Genomic DNA, 21,494 nt, shown 5'->3' with positions numbered 1-21,494 from the left:
CTTTTCTTGGGCCTTGAGACCCTTTGTCCCAGTGCAGGCTTCCGGAAATTAGTTGTTGGATGCTGTCATTGGAGGATTGGGGGGAAGACAAATGCAGCAAATCCTTGGCTTTTAAACTCAAAAGCTTCACTTCCTACACAAGAAGGAAGTATTTAGGAAAAAATTTGTTACCCAGTTCTGAATCCCCCCACTCCTGCCAAGAGCTCCTCTGAACTGTGGAGGGGAGTAGAACAGGAAAGGAAGGCAGACAGTTAAGTCCCCTTAGAGCTGGGCCCGTGCTCTGCTTCTAATCCCTCCCCAGGGTTCTCTCAAAAGGGGAGGGGTGTTGATAAAAATCCCCAACATAAGTTTGGATATCCAAAGGTAGAGGGGATAATTCTGGGATGTCAGCAGACTCTACCCCTGAAGATATTTCCCATATTGACAAGCGTGTGAGTCCTAATGGCTTTTTAATGGAATCCAAGATAATAAAGTCTTGATAAAGATTTAGGGTGTTTGTGACTCCAGAGAAGCATAGGAAAATAGCTAAATTTTTCCGCTGCCTTCAAGAGGGTGCAAAATTGGCTGAGAGAAAGAACCGGTGGTTTAAAATGACTTCTCAGTTTTGGTTGGTTGATGTTACTGCAGACCATGGAGTAATGACTGATTTTCAGAGAACAGAGTGGAGAGGGAGGCAGGAACAGAGGCCCGGAGAGGCAGAGGCCATCTCAGCAGATCACAATGCAGTACAGGTGGCAGCCATCGACCAGACATGCTCTCCTCACTTCCCTGGCCTCCGTGTAAGCCCCTGAAAATTAGGTACCGGGTTGAGGAGAAAGAAGAGGAAGGGAAATTTTGAATTAGCTATACTTAAACCTGACATGACTAAGTATAGCAGGAAATCACTAAGATTCTGTTTTCTGCCATTAGGCAGGGTGGGGCTTGATATTCATTTATTAACACATATTTATTGAACGATCACTATGTGCCAGCCACTGCTCTAGGTACTTGAGATATACTGGAGGCAGAGGTCTGTGCCCTCAGGGAGCTTCATTCTAGCAGGGTGACACAGACAGAAATGATTGGGAGAGTGGGATGGGGTGAGGTAGGTACAGTATTTAATAGAGTGGTCAAAGTGACCTCAAAGTGGTAACAGTTAGAACAAAAGTTCTAGAAAAAGCAGAAGTGTTTGAGGAGCAGTAAGAGAAGTCAGAGAGATAATGGAGGGCAGATTGTAGGGCTTACAGCTCAGTTTATAGGATTGGCTTTTACTTTGAGTAAAACAGGACTCTGTTACTTGTGTTGAAGAGAGGAGTAAAGTATCTGATTTGCCTTTTCAAAGGATCATTCTGTTTACTGTGGTGAATATAGACTGAGGTGGCAAACATAGCTACAGTGAGAGCAGTTAGGAGATTATTGCTGTAATCCAGGCAAAGGATGATAGTGGCCATCATGAAGGTGTGCACAAGTGACTCGATTTGGAATATACTTTAGAGGTGGAGCCAACAGTATTTTCTACTGTACTGGATAAAGGATATGAAAGGGAAGAGTCAAGGGAACTCTTAAGTTTTCTGTCCTGAGTTACTAGAAGGATGTAGTTGCAACCCAGTGAGAGGGGGAATGCTGCCTGATAAACAAGTTTGGGATTGGAGAAAAGATCAGGAGATTGATCTTGGATATGTTAAGTCTGAGATGTCTATCTGGCAGCCAACTGGAATGTTGAACATGCATTTAGATACCGGAGTCTGGAAGAATCTTGACTGGAGATATTAATTAAGGAGTTTTCAGCATAGAAATAATATTTAAGGTTATGGGGCAGAATTGAGGGCTGGCTCCCTATTAATATGTTTAAGTAATCTTCTAACAGACTTCCATCTTGCAAATAATGACAATAAATTGTAAACGAAATACCAAAAAGAACTACTCGAAGGTTCTGAGGAGTTAACAAACCAGGCAGATTATGAAGGAAAATTGAAACTTGTAAGAAGTAATTGGCAATGAGTGAATTTCTCATTTTTACAACTTTTAACTTGAGTATCATCTTCAGTAGTTTCTGCAAGAAATGTTTTAAACTCCAATAGAAAAGGTTAAGTTTTTCTGGCCTGAAGAATCAGAAGATAGAACTTGGGGCAACCATGAGAGTAGAAAGTGAATGGGGAAATAGACAGCCAGAGAAGGGGAACCCTACTCTTTGTGTATAAACTCTGTCAAATACCTGGTTGACACTTGAACCTTACATGATTGAGAAAGATTTCAGCTAAGGACAAAAGAAGTGAACTGACATTTGAGCTACCTCTAGTGAGACGGTTTGTAGTTTGAGTCCAATTAAATTAACATTTGTAGTTTGAGTCCAATTAAACTAACTATCTGATGAAACAAATTTCCCACTTTTTGGAGGAATAAAATAGAATATAGAGTCTCCACAACATAACATTTAAAAAGCTCTAAATATAATCTGAAATTACTCAGCATATGAAGAATCAGGAAAATGTGGCCATTCTAAAGAGAAATAACAATCAATGGAGCCCAACTCTGAGATAATGCATATGTTGGAATTAGCAGACGAGAATTTTAAAGTAGCTATTTTAACTGTGCTTCAATGAGGTAAAGTAAAGTTGCTTATAATGGATGAAAATTTAGGATCTCTCAGCAGAAAATCAGAATACATAAAAAAAAGAATCCAGTGGAAATTCTAGAACTAAAAACACGGTATCTGAATTAAAGAATTCCCTGGATGGTCTTAACAGCAGAGTAGAGATGACAAAGAAAAGAGTCAGTAAACTTGAAGAAAGATTAGTAGAAATTATTCAATCTGAAAAAGTAAAAAAAAAAAAAAAAAAACAAATTCAGAAATTTGAACAGATATTTAGAATCTACGGGCAATATCAAAAGAGCAAATGCAACTATTATTGGAGTCCAGAAGGGAGGAAACATAATAGACCAGAAAAAGTATTTGAAGAAAAAACGGCTGAAAATTTCTCCAATATGATGAAAGACACAATACTGCAGATTCAAGAAAGTAAGCAAGCCCAGAACAAGGTAAATACAAATCAGATTATGTCTGGTGGCATCATTGTCCAACTTGTGAAAACCAAAGCTAAAGAGAATGTCTTGAAAATAGCAGGAGGAAAACAAATCATTACCTACAGGGGAATAATGATTCGTGAATTCACAAACTTCTAATCAGAAACCATACACTCCACAAGATGATGGAATAATGTCTTTAAAGTGTCAACATTAAGTCCTGGGACTGCACAAAATCAATAGGGAAGTAGACAGCAAAGAGAAACCAAGAAATTAGGTGAAGTGATAAGACAAAGAAGGAAAACTGAGTGGGAGGTTATCTTGGAAAATATATCAGAAAGGAGAGAACGATCAACTGTGTCAAATGCTGCTATTAAGTCCAGAGCAGAGAAGTGACATTGGGTTGAATAACAAGGACGTCAGTCATAATCTGGACAGGAACAGTTTGGCAGAATGGTGGGCTTAAGGCTTGATTGGAATGGGTTTAAGAGAGAATGGGAGGGAGGGAATTGGAAACTATAAATCAAGGCTGCATGAGGAGGAAATGGAGTAGTGGAGAGTGGGGTCAAGAGAAGGTTTTGTTTGTTAACATGCTAATTGTATGATCCAGTAAAAAGCAAAACAAAAATGATAATTTGGATAAAAAGAGAAAGAATTGTCTAGTGTTATCAGGTCTGTAGAAGAAAAAAACAAAACAGCTAGTTAAATTAGAATAAAACATAATACACATGAAAACGTGACTTAATTCTCATATCCCCTCTATACTGGGCAGAGCTCTCTGCTCCCCAGACTTTACCATTTACCATTTGGTTATTTGCCAATGCAAAACATTTGAAAAGTATATCCACTAAAAATTATGAAAAATGCAATGATTTTATAGAGTGGTAACTTTGATTTCTTCCTTTGTGTTTTTAACTTATGGATGTTTCCCACAGAGTGAACAGCATATATTTCAAAAATTGGTTTTTAAGTTAAGTAACTTAATTCAAATGTATTTTTCTAATAATATTGATGTTATATAAGGTAGTTTATCCTGACCAGTCCACAAAATCCTATAAAGTACCCGAGTTGTGATACTAATCATCTGGGAAGTTTCAGCTATTCAGATTTTCGTTTCTATGGGACGACATATTCTAATTTCTAACCCAAGGTTCTGGAACACATCTCCCATTATGAAGTGGGCCTGAAGGTGGGAGTGAAGACACCACTGCTATTCAGACCCCCACCCTCATCTTCCAGCAGTGAGGGGAGGACATCAAAGTTCTCATGGCACCAAGGATTCTAGCAATGGGGTAATGGAGATCCTGGGCATTTATTTCCTCACCAGAGAAAGCTACGTGAGGCCCCAGGAGTCACTACGGCCATAGTGATGTAGAAAGTTTCAGCAGCTGGAGTGTTGGTGAGTACTCGCCCACATGGCTACTCATCTATGTAAAGGCATGTTCATGTCTTTCCATGCTGTATAAATTATGTGTGTGTGTGTGCACACATTCATGCTATTATTTCTGTATATACTGAAATCTTGTTGACCTGTAAACCCAACATATAAAAAGTCAATGAATAAACTTTTGTTCAAATATGACTAAGAGGTAAATGTCTATTAAATAAACTAAAAGCAGATTCATTCTCACATATAGTTTAAAGTATGTACAGGAAAACCCCATTTCCTATGCATTCTGCCCCTACAAGATTGTGCAGGGATAATGATGTATGTGTTTAATGATGATGCTCAGGTCGGGGAAAAAATCCTGAAGAGAATTCTGAATCGTCCATAGTTAAATTATTTTCAGCATAGATTCAGTACTCACTCAATCTTTGAATACTGATAAACCATATAATTCTTGAGTAACAGTAGCATTAATCAGAACTGCTCCCAGTTATGGAGGTAAGAACTTATGATTGTTTCCTTAAGTGGAAAGACACTTTATTTAGATCTATCGAAGTAAATTTTTTCTTTTTACTTTTCTTCTTGATCTTCTGGGTCATCATTATAACTGTCTCCATTCACCATTTTCTTCCTATTATGAAATGTAAAGTCGTTATTTTTAGATACACTTTGGACTTTAAGAATTGCAGGTGCATTCGCCTATTTGTGAGGACATTCAATGATTTTGAGCTTGCTGGATGGAATATATTTAATTTCAATGCATTGGGGAAACGCTTGAGTTCAAAAGATTTAGAGTTATTGTAATTACAATTCATTGAGAGTAAGAATTACAGCTAAGTAATTTTCTTTTCTTGTCTCAAAAAGAAATGGATACACAGATGTATATTCTGAATGCTTATAGAGTCTTAATTGCCTGCCATGAGGTAGTATTTAGGAGGATGATTAAAGGGGTTAAGACAGGTCTATAGAAAAGAAACCTCCAAGTAAGAGGGAATGTATTTGTTAACACTGCTTCTGAGATTGAAGTTAAGATTTATAGCGTTTACCAACTGTTTTTTAAAGTTGCAGGTGGTTTGTGTACATGTTGTTAGAAACTGAATTGTTCACAAATGATATATTTTAGCTGATTCCTTGGCATTGTTTCTCAAATAATAGTTGCTATTTCAAATCTTACTTTTCAAAAACCTCACAGACATTCTTAAACACGAAGATCTCTTCTCTATAATCTTGTTCTTCCAAGATATCACTGGTGCTGTGATCAAGAGCTATTTGTTCAATTGTGACCTGTGGAGCTTTCTTAACCTCTCATAAACTGAAGTGCCAATCACCAAGCTGGATATAATTACGTTTTAGTGATTTCTTTGAGCTTTGAAGGCTAATGGATAGCCTCAAGTATTTAAATAACTGCTTGAACTCTCTTAATTGATACAAACTGTCTGTGATAATTCCACTTTCTCTAGTATGCCACCTGAGCAGCTTTATCTTAGGTGTACGTGCTCAATTGATAGTGTTCAATGGTACATGATGTTTATATGTCTTTGTCTTATTGAACTGTATATGAGATAATCATTTTAAGTTATGTTTTAAAGCTGAATATCAACATCATAAACTAAAACATTGGAATCAATGTTTGTATGCTACATCAGCAAATTTAATATTTCATATCAAATTTTGTTAGTCTTTTGTAAACATACTAAAACTTATACAGCCAAATGATTTTTTATACAGATGCATATTTACTTTTTAATTAAAATTAAAGTATCCATGTTAAATTTTGGAAAACTATACCAAATGATTTAATATTTAATTATGCTAGACAAGTATTTGAAGTCTTTAATATTTATTGAAGAGTTTTATTGATTTTCTTTTTTTTTTTTTTTAAAGATTGACACCTATGCACACATCTGTTGCCAATCTTTTTTTTCTTTTTTCTTCTTCTTCTCCCCAAAGCCTCCCGGTACATAGTTGTATATTCTAGTTGTGAGTGCCTCTGGTTGTGCTATGATGAGCAGTGCCATGTCCACGCCCAGGATCTAAACCGGTGAAACCCTAGACCACTGAAGCGGAGCATGTGAACTTAACCCCTCATCCATGGCCTGGTCCCCTTAACTTTCTAGATTAGAGATAATCATGATATATTTGGAGGAATAGTTGTGTTCATAGCCTACTTTCCTTTAAAAAATAACATCATAAAATGTAAGTTAGATATTGACCTGAATCATGATGTAAGATAAATTGTTATACCAGAAATTGGGGAAGTAAAAAGAATTATAAATAAGAAAACAATTTTTGGAATTTCTCATTGAGAATTAACCTTAGCATCCCAGATTTGCACTAGCTAGATATTTCTGAGTCTAAATTCATGTTCTCCAGTGTGCCTGCCATGTGACATTAGGCAAGTTATGAAACTTCTACAAACAGCTGTTTCCTCATCTGTAAGATGGAGAAATAATTATAAAGACTAGAATAATTCTGCATAATACTCAACAACTCTTGATATTTCATGGACATTCCATAAATGCTGACTTATTTTTATTATTCCCAAAGAAGAAATGTCGTACTACTTTTTAGTTTCCCCTTGATTATAACCAGAAATTATGACCCAGATCCGGCTTTAGATGACCTTGAATTATTTTCAAAAACAAAAAAGGTCCCCAAAGTATCCTGATCTAACACCACTAATGTTATGTAGAAGAATATTTCAGAAAATGTAAAGGCATTTCTCTTAAAAGTAACTCCTTGAGTACCATTTATTTGAATATGCGTATTTTGCTATGTTTGAAAACAGTGGTGATGCTCTATTATTACTCATATATTGACATATTTTTATTCATTGTCTCAATAGAGTGTTATATAAACTCATATAGGTCTTTAACCAGGTATTATTAAATCTAAGTCACTAAACTTAGATCATTCTCAGATTGCTTGCTTTACTAGTTTGAATACGTTATTTTTGGTATTAGTTTTTGTTTGATACTTTTTATTTGAAAGGTGTTTTTGGTGTGTGTGTCTTTTCTTTCTTTCTTTTAAGTATCAGCAACTAATATGCTATAGTAAACTTTTGCTACAGTGTTGCACAGGTATATGATTTGAGGGTGAAACATATGAAATAATTCTTGTCACCAACAAAATTTTGTTTGTGGAAAGGGCAAATGCTCTGAGCTTTAAATGTTTATATATTTTGAATTTGCCATGAAGCCATGTGCTTTTTATTTCCTTGAGATATTGTTTTAAAATCTTCTGTTTAAAGCGTTCTTCTCTGAGCTTTAGTAATCATTATAGGTTCATTTTGAACAGTTCATCAAATCTTGGGCAGAAAACAACAGAAATAATAGCAAGAGAGATTCTGAGTTTAGAAGAACTGGGCCCAAAATTGAGTTCAAAGTTAATTACATTTATTTTGGGTTTATGTGATCCAAACTGGATATCTACATGGATTTGATATGTAACTTCTCTTTCATCTTTGTAAGTAAACTTTGAATACAAAACTGACACTCATTTAAACTTGCTATGTCCTATTCCATTAGATCTCTGTTTAGAACTACAGGAAATAAGGGCAAGCATACACAGTTCTCATAATAAATTAATAATGAAGAGAGAGCTATCATTACTACATCGTAAATTATACAGTAAGTCTTAGGTGATTTATTTAGTACCTTAAACACCTAGGAAATTTCACTACTTGGCAGCAATTGGAAATGTATATTAATTGCATGCTCCATCCCACATCTGAAATAAAAGGAGAATGTCAGGAATAGAATAATTCTGGTTTCCTTTTGAATATCATATTTTAATTTCTTTTATGTTTCTTTAATCTTTTCAGCAGTGCTTAAGGATTTGGAAGATGTTGATTAAAGCATTTCCTCTGATTAATTATATTTTGGCTTTCAACGGTTTTATTTTATTTTAAAATGAAGTGCACACACATTGTCTGGATTATAGGAGCATCTGCTCTTCCCAGTCTCTGCAAATATTTATATAAATCTTCCTGCCACCCCGTTCCCTCCAACTTCTCACTGCTTAGCTAATCCTGATTACGTCTCCTCATTAAGCCATCTTCAGGATATGGGAACATAAATAAAACAGACTAACAGCCATCATTTTAGGGATGTTTGTGTGCATGGCTTGCCATTTAACTCATGTGATTAAATTCTCAGAATTCATTCTGAAATCGTAGAGTCTCCTTTACCTCCATGTTCTTTATTTATACATCTGATTATTATTAGCCTAAAAACTACTTTGGATATAATGGCTATGCCCTTATCACGAGGATATGCTATTTTTTAAGCAAGGTCTATGACCATAGTATGACTCAAAATTTAGAATTGAGCAGAAGGCTTAAAGTTAACTCATGAATGTTAAATATCTCCATATATTTGTTCCCTTTAACTGTCTTTAGTATTTATTACTTCCTTTTTATTTATCTATGGGCTAAGAGAATATATGAAGATACTACCTCTCCTCAGGGATGCAATGCTAGCACTTTTATAAAGATTGTCCTTCAGCTGGGTTTCCTTAATTAATTGTGGATTTCATATGGGGACAGTACTTTAATCTGGGGTCTTAGCTTTATTTCGTGCTTTGATACAGAGTGAGAGACATCTATTTGACTTCATTTTACAAATTGTCCTTTGACAACGTAGTTTCTGTAGACAGATGATTTTTTTGGATAGTGAATTTCTAAGACTGAGAATTTCTGTTCTTGCAGCTTTATGTAATTATGTTCAAAGGGGTTTGAATTAAAATGGAACAGATGTGTCCATCTTTAATTATGGTGTAACAAATTGTGTTACTCTAAGGCTTTATTAAGTGAAACGCTCATCTTTATGTAATAATGGGTCAGACAGTTTCAAAACGATATGGGTGAACACAGTGTATTGCCTATTCCACTTAGACTTCAAAAGGACTATTAAAACTCAGAGGCTATGCACGTGGAGCCAGAAGAAACTGGAAAATATACATATTTGCTTTTTATTTAAAGCTAAGTGAAAACAATCTTTAGAAACATATGATGAATCTTAAGGTCATCTAAATAAGACAAAAAAGGCAACATTTGACTTGATAAATACATCTAAGTGGTAGTGAGAATATTCAGCTCTGTATTGGAAATACTATTTTAGGGTTTCCTAAGAACTCTTTTGTATTTTTGTGTGTGTGTGTGTGTAAACACTCTCTTATAAATGAGTGGCCCAGAAAGGCCCTTTTATTTTACTTTATTTTTTACACCACTACTAAGTCAGTACAATAATGTCTTTTTTAGGACTAGCTGGCATCTACTTAGAGAACCAAAAATTAGCAAGAAGAATATAGATTGGCACAAATCCTCTGACGTGAGTCCCATCCCAGTGTTTGCATTGCTGTCATTAGTACCACAATCCTTTTATGCTTCAGGACATCTTCAACCCCTTATACTTTTCCATTCCCATAACCCAGTCTGTTCCCAATTACTTTTATCCCTTAATTTTTTTCTTGACGTACTCTTTTTGCTCCATTATCCTCACCACCCTAAACCAGGTTCCCTTACCCCATACCTTGACTATTGTAACAGTTTTCTAATGAATTTTCTTGAGACTTCTCTCCCTTTTCCATTCTCTTCTTCAATTCACTGCAAATATAATGTGAAAATAATAATTCTATGATGACACATCTTTTCTGAAACATTGCAATAGGTATAAATTGTCTATTATACAAGGTCTTACTTTTAGGTCTGGTCTTCAGGATCATCCACAATGTCTAAGGACCTTCTTCTCACTACTTCTCAATAAAGCCAGTAACATGATCTTCCTTTCATAAAGTGCCTTCACTTTCAGTAACTCAACACAGCTTCCTCCAGGCAGGGCTGGTCACTGCATCCCAACACACGTGCCTTTATCCTTCCTCCGTGCTCTGTCTCCAGCCTATGATGCCCTGGTAGCCTTCTCATTCAAAACTTCCCCTTTCTTGAAAGGTCGCATTCCCCATGATACTTTTTTTCTTTTTTCATTTTTCCCTGTCCTGAGTTATTGATTCAGTTTTGATTCACAGCCTGCTTGCTTTCTGAACTGATTTTGAATCCTTATAAAGATATTAATCTCCTTGTGAAGTAAGGTCTTTTTCACCGGGTGACTCAACTATAAGTGTAAATTGTGTGATCAACTGACATGCCTTCATTGCGGGATTCTTGCTGAGACTGTCTTCATGTTTACTGGGATGGGCAGGGGGCAGAAAGAGGAGATGAGCAAAAAAGAAAATTTGGGAAATGAACATTTTATCTCATCGCAATGTCTGTAAAATTGTTGGTCTTAAGGGAATAAATACACTAAATTCAAAGATGAGGAAAAAAAAGAGTAAATTTTACAGAGCTTTAGTAAACACCAGATGTTGAAAGAGAATCTTACCAGATTAGTCTTCTACAGCTTTCATCTTTAAGAGACGAATTACAACAAAGAACCAAAATAAATATTAAGAAATCATAGTGGACAAGAAGTGCGAGTGCAGAGCTATAGATTTCAAAACAGAAGACACACCCAGGGAGCCACTGTCAATGTGTCCCTTCACTCTCCAGGGCTGCTGCTCTGGGTCATTCTGCTCCCACAGGATCTGCTGGTCTCTGTCCTTTGCTCTCGCCTCCCTTCTCCCAATAGACATGCACACTTACATTTTCAGGATCCAAGGAAGGGAACAAAGCTTGATTTTCTAGGTCAATCAGAGCAGCAGGATAGCCAATAAAGGTTGATACTTCTGCTAATCCTCAACATGGAACTCTGGATTCTCATCTGAAGACTAAGAACATCTTTAACTCTGAAGAATTAGAAATAAGACAAGAACTATAATTGAACTACATATCTAACATAAGAAAATGAAGAAATGTTGATCATTGGACTTATTTGGTTCACTAGTGTATTTTTATGACTTGAACCCCCATACAACACTATAGTATTTTTCTTATGATTTAATAACCAATTTAAACATAAATCTCATTTATATTAAGTATAAAGTAGAGATGGAAATTAAAAGTAATATGCCAGAGTGGGATGTTACAAATACATGACGTCTTATTAGACAAATACATCTGTTCTTGTAGATCAATGAGGTGCAAAATGGACATAGCTTCAAAGAAGATGTTGCGTTCTTGTATTGTATTTTTATAATATCAAAATTATTACAATGTTTACTGTAGAAAATTTAGACAGGGAGAAAAACAGGAAACAACAAAGTTACCTTTCATCTCTATCCACCACTTGTGATAATCACAGTCAATATGTTGGTGAACATCTTACCAAGAGGCAGCATTGTAGAGAAAGACATTGATTCATTATGAAAATATGACATTATATGCTGTTTAATAAAAATTTCTTCACTTAATAATATATAGTCATTTCCCATGTATATTACAATGTATGCTAAACCTTTTATGCCCAATATAAAGCAACACTAAATGTAAGATAGCTCCTATTTTCCCATTGGAAAGCCAATTTATTTAGTTACAAAGACTTACTTAAAATCACGTATTTTAACAAATACTAAATTTATTTTAAAATGTTAATTTTTAAAAATCTCACAGTTCATGAAATGTCATTAATTTTTAACATTGGAGACATTTTTTTGAGTCAACAGTTTTTCAGAGCCCATCATCTATACTTTTGTATCTGTTTATGATGCTGTTACTGGAAATTTTATCCCAAGATATAAGTATTCATTTACATAACATTAAGACTTTCAGTATTTTTATTACTCTGCACAATATAATCATTTATCATATTGCTTTTAAAAGTGATCTTGTTTACCACAATATCAACACTTGGAATTACGTGGTCAGACTCCAGGAATAACTATTAAATATGTTAATTTCCACTGGTTTTTTTTTTTGTTTTTTACCATTTCTGTCTTAGTAACTCTCTCTCCCTCTGCATCTATCTATCTATCTATCTATTTATCTATCTATCTTCATCATCATCATCATCATCTATCTAAATATGTACACACATAAAACTAACATCAATGAAGTCTATTTGGGGCTAATATCCTCTCTCGGTCCCTGCAATTCTATTCAAGAAAAGGAGTTGAGAAAGCACCTTTTGAAAGGATCTCTTTTAAGCTGGTTCGTTCTTTTGGAGGGGTCATTTTGGGGTAAAGAAATTTACCTTATATTTGAGCATGTAGGTCATAGGAAAGGGAATGGTAGGGTCATGTGAAATAGGTATTTGAGTTTTTCTGCTTGTTTGTTTAATTCTTAATAAAACCTTTTCATACTCCACAATCAGAACTTTTTCTAAAAAAGAATATCTAGTCCAAAAGTGAAAAGTCAGTTATCTATTATATAACCTAATCCTTTCATTTTGTAAATGAAAAAATAGGGTGACTAAGAGGCTAAAGGACCCTCTCAAGTCCCACATTTACAGGGAAGCTTCAAATTAGGGAGGTCTTCTAGCAGACAGCATTGATCTTGACTCAACACCGTATTGAAATGTAGACTTTTGTATAAAACAAATTCATCCTAATTTTTTTTCACAAATTTAGAGACATGCAAAGAACCAATTTTAAAAATTCCACCAGTCTAGTAAACTCTACTTCAGGATAATTTCCCCTCAAGATCCTCTTAAGAAATCCTGTACTACTTGTTTTCTAAGACAATGAGGATAAACTTCTCTGCTCTTTCTATTGAGAAATACTGCCCTTTATTATCTGGATGAACACTGTTTCTTCTATCATACTTCCTTATTTAGGGAAAATTACTTAGAGGAACTAAGCTTAAACTTCTTTTCCTAGTCTTTCACCTCCATATATATCTGGATTCTGGAAAAGCATTCATTCATTTATTCATTCAACAAACTTATATCTATTGAGTCATCTGCTACTTTGCTCTGAAACTGTGTGTAACAAATGTAAAAAGGGAAACGAATGTAAAAAGATGAAATTTGTGGTAGTCCCTAGAGCTAGTCTCAATATTCCAGTCCTTCTCTTTCTAGGTATATGATATGATTAAATTGCATTTCTCCACCTCCTTCCCAATAGATATTACTTTGTTATTTGTTTGTCACAATTTAATTGTCCATGCTTGACTCTGCCGGCTCTCGTTTCCCTGCCATGGAAGCATATCAAGAGGGAAACTTTGTGATCTGTGTCCCTTAGTGACCACAACAAATATAGCTCTTCCCCTGGCCAATGTTGGACAAGTCGGATGAGAGAATTAAACTACTGAGATTTTACCACAGCTTAACTTAGCCTATCTTGAGGGATAGAAAGTCCTTGCTTTCAAGATCCTCTTAATTGAGTGGAGTAGATAAACATTGCACTTACACTCTAATCAGACCTATTATAAAAATATCCTTGTATATGATGGAAGGACTAAGGAAAGAATTTCATGAGGTTGATAAGAGATCAGATTTAGGAGTCAGATGGCCCTCAGCTGAAATCTTTACTCCTCTATCTTTTAGCTGTATCTAAGTTATTAAACTTTCCAAGTTTTCCTTTCTATGTTATAGAATATGGATACTCTTACTATCTATATATTGATCTATCTATCCATCTATCTATATACCTATCATCTATCTATCTCTCAGGGTAGTTGTAGTAAGTAGATGAGCTGCATGATAAGCACTCAATAAAAGGTAGCTGCTACTATTATTATTATTATTTTCTAAATCTGTTTTTGGTATAGAATAGGTGATAATGGTCTGACACAGCTTCATAGAAGTTATGCTGAACAGAATCCTGAAAGCTGAGGAGTGAGGAGATGGTAAACTGTGAAAGAGGCATTTCAGGCAGAGGCATGGGCAAATATGTTAGGTGAGGAGATATTACGGATAGAGCACAAGTGAGTAGTGAGATGTGAAGCTGGAAAAGTAGGCTAGAACTGAAGGGAAAAAGACCTGCCTATGATGACTAGGAAGTAGTGATTATCCTGATGAAGCGAAAAACATTAAATGCTTTAAGATCAAATTAACATTTTAGAAAGATCATTCAAGTAGTAAAGTGAAAGAGGGGTTAGAAGAAAACATGAGATTGGGAACAGAAAGACCTATAAAGAAGTGACTGATGTCTTCCAGGAAGAAATGTGAGTGTAGAATATACTGATCATAATTGAAACCACCACAGATGTGTGTCACTTCACAAAGAGGAATTTCTTGATGGCAGGGCTAGGAATGGAAACCTAGATATTGATAACATTCAAAGGGCTACATGAAGCAAACTATTCTTGGGGAGAAGAAGGACAGGGAGGAGGAGAAAGGTAAGAACCAGGAGGCTTGGTTATCAGGGATGTCAGGGTTGGGGAGAACGTGAGCAGGGGATGACCAACACTGTGGAACACAGCAGAAATGCAAAGCAAAGTATTGTCTGAAGAGTCTTCAAGTCATGTGAGGATTAGGAGGTCATTGCTGATTTGCATGGAAGAATTTTGGTAGATTGGTGGTGGTTAAATCCAGATTGCAAGAAATAAATGAGGGAGGGTGATGCTGGTGTGGAAATAAAGTGGGTGAGTGTAGACAATAATTTCAAGAAGTTCGGCTATAATCAAAGGGGAAAAGTGAAGACATAGTGAAGAAAGTCTGTTTTTTTTGTTTGTTTTTTTTTTTTTAAATAGGAGAGGTTTGAACATATGTATGATTTGGAAGTTCCTCTTAGACCCAGGCAAATGGAGCTCCTGCCCAGGGTCTACACTTTAAAAGGACCCCCTTTGCCCTGTTGCTACATCTATACCCAAGGCAAGGAATCTGCAGTCTGAAGGGATACACCCTGCTGAAGAGAATTCTGCGTCCAAATGTCTCTGATCACACTTCCAGAACCTATGTAGACTTCTTTCCTGAATTTGTCCTCCTGAGGTCCGGGGCTGCTAGGTTTGGGGGCTGGCCACGGAATAGCTATTGTGAAGGAGGAGAGGTGGATGGGTGGGAAATCTGAGTCTAGAAATTCTAAATTCAAACCTGGACTTCCAGGTCATTATAAAGCAGAAGCTGTCAAGGTAAGATAATATAATATATCTAATGGTTTGTTAGCTCGATTGATTTATTTTTTAAAAGCATTGAGGTAAAGTTGACATACAATAATCTGCACGTATTCAGATTGTACAATTGATGTTTTGACATATGTACTTATAGACTCCTGAGACATTACCACGATCCAGATAGTGAACATATCTATTATCTTCAAAGGTTCTCCTGTGCCTGTGTAATGCCACCCTCCACACCCTCCTGCCTGCTGTGGTCCCAGGTAACCACTTATTTGCTCCTATCACTCTGGATTAATTTGCATTTTCCAGAGTTTCATATAAATGGAATCATATACCATGTCTGCTTTTTGTTTGTTTGTTTGCTTGCTTTTGGTCTGGCTAACTTTCACTCAACATAATTATTTTAATAATCATTATTGCATTTTTGATAGTTTATTCTTTTTTATTGTTGAGTAGTATTCCATTATATGTACACACTACAATTTGTTTAGTCACTAACCTGTAGGTAGGCATTTGTTTCCAGTTTTTGTCTGTAAAAAATAAAGCTTCTATGCACATTTTCATACAAGTTTTTGTGTGGACATATGCTTTCTTTTCTCTCAGGTAAATACTAGCAAGTAAAGGGTAGGAGCATACAGTAGGTGTATGTTTCCCTTTTTAAGAAACTGCCAAACTGGCTTCCAACGTGGTTGTACTATTTGACATTCTGACCAGCAGTGTATAAAAGTTCCAATGCTTCCACATGCTCCACAACATTTGGTACAATCAGTCATTAATTTTAGGCATTATAATAGGCGTGTAGTGGTATCTCACTGTAATTTGCAGTTCCCTAATGAATAATGATGTGGGCATATTTTTCATGTATTTATTTGCCATACATATATCTTCTTTGGTAAAACGTCTATTCAAATCTTTTTAAAATATTTTAATTGGATTATTTGTTTTCTTATTGAGTTTTGAGAGTTTTCTGTGTATTTTAGATGGAAGTCTTTTATTAGACATATGCTACACAAATATTTTCTCCCAGTCTGTGGCTTACCTTTTCATTTTCTTAATAGTGTTATTTGAGAAGCAGAAGTTTTTTATTTCAATGAAGTCCAACTTATTTTTTTTGTTTTAGAAATGGTCCTTTTGGTATCATATCTCAGAAATATTGGCCTAACCCAAAGTCACAAATAGGTTTTATCCTAGAAATTTTATGGTTTTAAGTTTTACGTTTAGGTTTATGATCCATTTTGAATTATTTTTTGTATACAGTGCAAGGAATGGATCAAATTTTCTGTACCATTTGTTGAGAAGACAATCCTTTTCCACTGAACTGCTATTGTACCTTTGTAAAAAAAATCAATTTTTAAAATATTTTTAGGGATCCATTGTGTTTCATTGATCTGTGTGGCTATCTTGAAGCCAGTACCAAATTATCTGGAGTACTATTGCTTTATAAGTTTTGAAATCAGATAGTGTTAACCCTCAAGATTTATTTTTCTTTGTCAAAGTTGTTTTGGCTATTCTACGTCTTTTGTATTTCTATATAAATTTTAAAATTGGCTTGTTAATTTCTACTGAAATGCCACTGGAATTTTGCTTATGGTTGCATTGAATATATAGACCAATTTGGGGAGAATTGATAGCTTAACAATATTGAGTCTTCTGACCCATGAACAAATTATATCTCTCCATTTTTTTAGATCTTTTAATAATTTACTCAACACCACTTTGTTGTTTTACTGTACATTTCACATCTTTTGTCAGATTTATCCCTAAGAATTTCATTTGATGCTATTGTAAATGGTTTTGTAAAAAAATGTGGTTTCCTATTGTTCATTACTAGTATTTAGAAATACAAATGATTTTTATATATTGATCTTGTATCTTGCAAACTTGAAAAACCAGCCTGTTTTGACTAACAGCTTTTCGGTAGATTTCATTAGACTCTATATTGACAATAATATCAACTACAAATTGTCAGGTTTATTTCTTTATCATATGAATGCCTTTCTCATGTGGATAATTACAATGGCTAGAACCTCCAGTACAATGTTGAATGTTGAATGGATGTGGGAAGAGCGGACATGCTGGTTTTTCTTCCTGAACTTAAGAGGAAAGCATTTAGTCTTTAACTATTAAGAAGTTATGTTACCTGTATTTTTTGTAAATATCCTTTATCAGGTTGAGGGAATTATTTTATATTCCTAGTTTTTTAATTTTCTCTTAATCAAGAATGGATATTAGATTTTGTCAGAAGTTTTTACTACCATTATTGAGATTACAATTTTTTCTTTTCATTGTGTTAATATGATGAATTACATTGATTTTCAAATGTTAAACCAACTCCACTTTTTTAGGATTAATCCCTATTTGGTTATGATATATTATTCTTTATATATATTATATATATATATATAGTTGGATTCTATTTACTAAAAATTTGTTTACAATTTTTGCATCCTTGATCATGAGGTATATTGGTCTTTATTATTTCCTTCTACTTACTTTGGGTTTTATTTGCTTTTCTTTTTCTAATTTCTTAAGGTGGAAACTGAGATCATTGTCTCGATCTCTTCTAATATAGTCATCATTAGTGCTATAAATTTTCCCATTATGTCATCATTAGTGCTATAAATTTTCCCATTATGACTGCTTTCTGATAGATATATTTTTAAATTTTTATTCAAGTTAAAATGTTTTCTAATTTCCCTTCTTCTTTCTTCTTTGATCCATGGGTTATTTAGAAGTGTATTATTTTTTAAATAGTTGATGATTTCCAGAGATTGTTTTGTTATTAATTTCTCCTTTAATTCCATCATGGTCAGGTAACATTTTTAGGACTTCAATGCTTTTGAATTTATTGAGACTTGTCGTATGGCCTCAACTCTGGTCTGTCTTTGCAAATAGTCTGTTTCGTCTTGAAAAGAATGTGTCTTCTGATGTTGAGTGGAGTGTTTCAGAAATATTCTTTGTTGAGTTTGTATATTAGGTTGCTTGAAGTTGTTCCACAGCTAACTGATACTCTTTAATTTTTTTACATTATTTTTTCATGTTTGTGTTTCATTTTTAATAGTTTTTTTTATTATGTTCTCAATTTACTAATCTTCTCTTTTGTGATATCTAGTCTACCTTTAGTCCTATTCAGTTTATTTTTCATCTCACTCATGGTAATTTTTATCCCTAGAAGCTATATCTGGGTCTTTTTTATATCTTTCATGTTTCTACTTAATTTTGTTAACATGTTGAGCACAGTCATTATGACCACTTTATTGTCCTCTACTAATTCTAACACCTGTGTTAGTTCTGGGTCAATTTCATTTTCTTGATTACTTTCATTACGGATCATGTTTTCCTGCTTATTTGCAAGCTTGGTAATCTTTGACTGGATGCCATACATTGTGAATTTTATGTTTTTGAGTGCTAGATATCTTTTGTATTCCTATAAATAATCTTGAACTTCATCCCAGGATACAGTTATTTGGAAATAGTTTGATCCTTTCTGGTTTTTCTGTTGTGACTTGTTTGCTGGGGCTAGTTTAGTGCTCAGTTTAAGCCTAAGTTCTCCTCCCCACTGAGGCAAGACCTTCGTGAGTGGTCCACCTAATGACCTGTGAATGATGAGTTTTCTTAGTCTGGATGATGGAGAAAGACACTCTTCCTGACCCTGTGTTAGTGCCAGGCATGGTTCCTGATGTTTTCCCTGGACTTTGGGGAGTTTCATCAAGTACATGCACTGATAATTTCTCTGCTGAACACTCAAAGGATCCTCTGCAGACACCCAGGGTCCTATTTCTGTGAAGCTCCCTCCTCCGTGTCTGAGCAGTGAACTCCAGCAGCCTTATTCTCCCTATACACTCAGCTCTGTCTCTTCAAGTCAGGGAGCTACTGGGTCCTCCCGGACCCTGCCTCCTCTGCGTGGCCTGAGGACTCTCCCTAGGCAGTCAATTAAAGAAACTATAGGTTCACTCATTTGTTCCCCATCTCTCAGGGATCACTGTCATTTGTTGACTAGTGTCCAAAGTCTTAAAAAATATAGTTTCATATATTTTGTTTGTGTTTTTGGAGGGGAATTTGTTTCAGGTGGGATAGCAAATCCAGTTGCTGTTACTTCATCTTGGGTAGAATCAGAAGGTTCTGTTAGCTTGAGATATACATACATACATATATATATATATTTTTTTAAATATTTAAAAATATTGTATGTAGGCCTCCATTTTTACTGTTGCCCCAGACTCAGCAAATGTTATAGTGGGTTTAGAGAAAACAGAGAAAGGAGTATTAACATGCATGGAAAAAAAGAGAGATAATTGATATAATAACAAAGTGTCAAAGGGAAGGAATTAGTACTCTCAAAATTTTTACAGAAAGGAGATAACATAGGATATTTGAGGAATGTGGTTCGTAATATATGCTGTCACTATTTGGAGCTGTTGCTGTTTGTTGGCAGATAAAAGGCTTACTGACCCATGGCAATAGCAGAATTGCTTTTGAAGGACTTACATTTTTGATAGTTAATGCCAAGTTTTTATTTTCCTATGGTTTTTAGCAGTCCTGGCATAGAGTAGAACAGCAAGTTGGCTTAATTTGTCTATGTCTTATGTGGAGAAAAGAAAATAATGAAACACAGATTTTGTCTGGATATGGAAGAAATTAGAAGAAAATTAACAAATTTAGGAATAAATAAATGGGTGAACAATAACTAGCTTTTATTTATCACTTACTATGTTCCATATCTACACTGTGCTAAATGTTCCAGATTCTCTCATTTTATCCTCACAACTACTGTATTAGGGGGGCATGAGTATCTGCTAGATTAAACATAATTCCACTTTCTTTAGATGAGGAAATTGAGGCTTTCTTTAAGTTTGTACAGCTAAGAAGCAACTCATCCAGGATGTGGATCCAAGTGGATGGGTTTGAAAGCCCACACATTTAGCCACTGACTATATTTCCAATGAGGTTAAAATGGAAATGGATTAAAATACACAAGAAGGCTGGCAGGATTGAGGGTTGTGGTCAAAAAGCAGGATGTTAATGTTAAAGATGTCAGAGGCAGAGCTGCTTGGGTGATGTTGGACCTAAGGTGGGTGGCTGCAGTAGAGCTGAGGTTAATGTAATTGGAGTTAAGGTAATTTAAGAACCGTTAGGCAAGGTTTTGTGTAATTCATGTTCATAGATATTAAAATCACCCATGAGGCTGGCTGAATTTCAGGAGGAGAGTAAGACTAATGAAATTTTATTTTTCAATTTTGTCACACTGGCTGGCTTTCTCTGGGCCTTTTGGAAAATTCAGATGTTGAGGAACCTAACATTGGCCATCTTATTTGATAGGTCAGGAAAGGTTCCCAGGTCCTCAGTCTGCCAGCAGACAATCTAATAAATGGATACACTTGCTTTTCTGCGTCCACTCCTTGCCATCACCCCTGAAGTAATCTGGGTCTCACTCGTGTCTCCCTTTCCCAAGTAGAGGTCTTGATCAGAGGTTGATGTTTGGGACTACATCTCTATTCAGTGACCCTTGGTCCTTTTAGTCAGATACGTCATCAGTGCCAGATAGGAACTCCAACACCTACTAGGAGCAGGGTCATCTGAAGCTTCTTGCTGCAATGAGGAACTAACCAGAATGAGTACATAACGAAGGGCCAAAGCTTGTGGAACCCTTCAGTTTCTTGGCTGTTGATTCAATATTTGTCAGGTAATCTCATGGAGGATCAGCCCTCCAAAGTCGTCTTAACTCGTAGTATTATACTATATTAATATAACATATTATTGCTATTATTTTACCAATAAACTCTTTTAAGAGGCTTATTATTTATATAAATTCTTTGATGAGGATTGAAGGTAAAGGTGGTGCCAATTTCAGCCTAAGAAAGGAGACCATCATGGTTCTACAGTGTACCTGACAGGATTGTAATGTGAAAATAGATCCAAAAGTAACTGCATTTTGGCAAATTTGCTTTCCCCTGATTTTGTTTAGTGTGGGTTTCCTGCTCTGTAGCATTTGGTCCCCACTGGAGGATTTCGCTCCGGCGCTTTGAGGTTCCACAGACACACAGACCTGGGCCAGGTTGTGAACTTCCATCTGTGGACAGTCCTCTGATTAAAATGCTTCAGAACATATTAGTGACAAGGCAGTGCTGGCATCTCAATGCAGTCAGTTTGTGTAATGATCAAGCCATAGTTGTA

The 21,494-nt window shown here is 35.3% G+C and overlaps 1 protein-coding gene and 1 long non-coding RNA gene across 8 annotated transcripts in view; one reads left to right on the top strand and one right to left on the bottom strand.

The window, feature by feature from the left end:
* Window positions 1-432: 432 nt before the first annotated feature.
* On the bottom strand, window positions 433-4,138 carry LOC139079843 (uncharacterized). Its single transcript, XR_011533806.1, has 2 exons — window positions 4,067-4,138; window positions 433-787 (listed from the first exon to the last, which is right to left on the bottom strand). It is a non-coding gene; the product is annotated as an uncharacterized lncRNA (long non-coding RNA).
* Window positions 2,673-21,494, top strand: part of CSNK2A2IP (casein kinase 2 subunit alpha' interacting protein) — a 112,459-nt gene continuing 93,637 nt past the window's right edge. For 3 of the 7 annotated variants that reach the window (XM_070597351.1, XM_070597352.1, XM_070597353.1), the window contains exons 1-3: window positions 2,674-3,018; window positions 4,154-4,402; window positions 15,523-15,580. The gene's annotated coding sequence lies outside the window, so the exon portion shown is untranslated. Of the gene's footprint in view, window positions 3,019-4,153; window positions 4,403-15,522; window positions 15,581-21,494 lie in introns of those variants that run through there. The other 4 variants (XM_070597350.1, XM_070597355.1, XM_070597354.1 and 1 more) reach the window with 4 other exon arrangements.

Source organism: Equus przewalskii, chromosome 27 (assembly GCF_037783145.1).
Source record: "Equus przewalskii isolate Varuska chromosome 27, EquPr2, whole genome shotgun sequence".
In the NCBI taxonomy this organism is placed as follows: domain Eukaryota; kingdom Metazoa; phylum Chordata; class Mammalia; order Perissodactyla; family Equidae; genus Equus; species Equus przewalskii.
The sequence above is the reverse complement of the archived record's forward strand: the minus strand, read 5'-3'. Positions and strand labels throughout refer to the sequence as shown.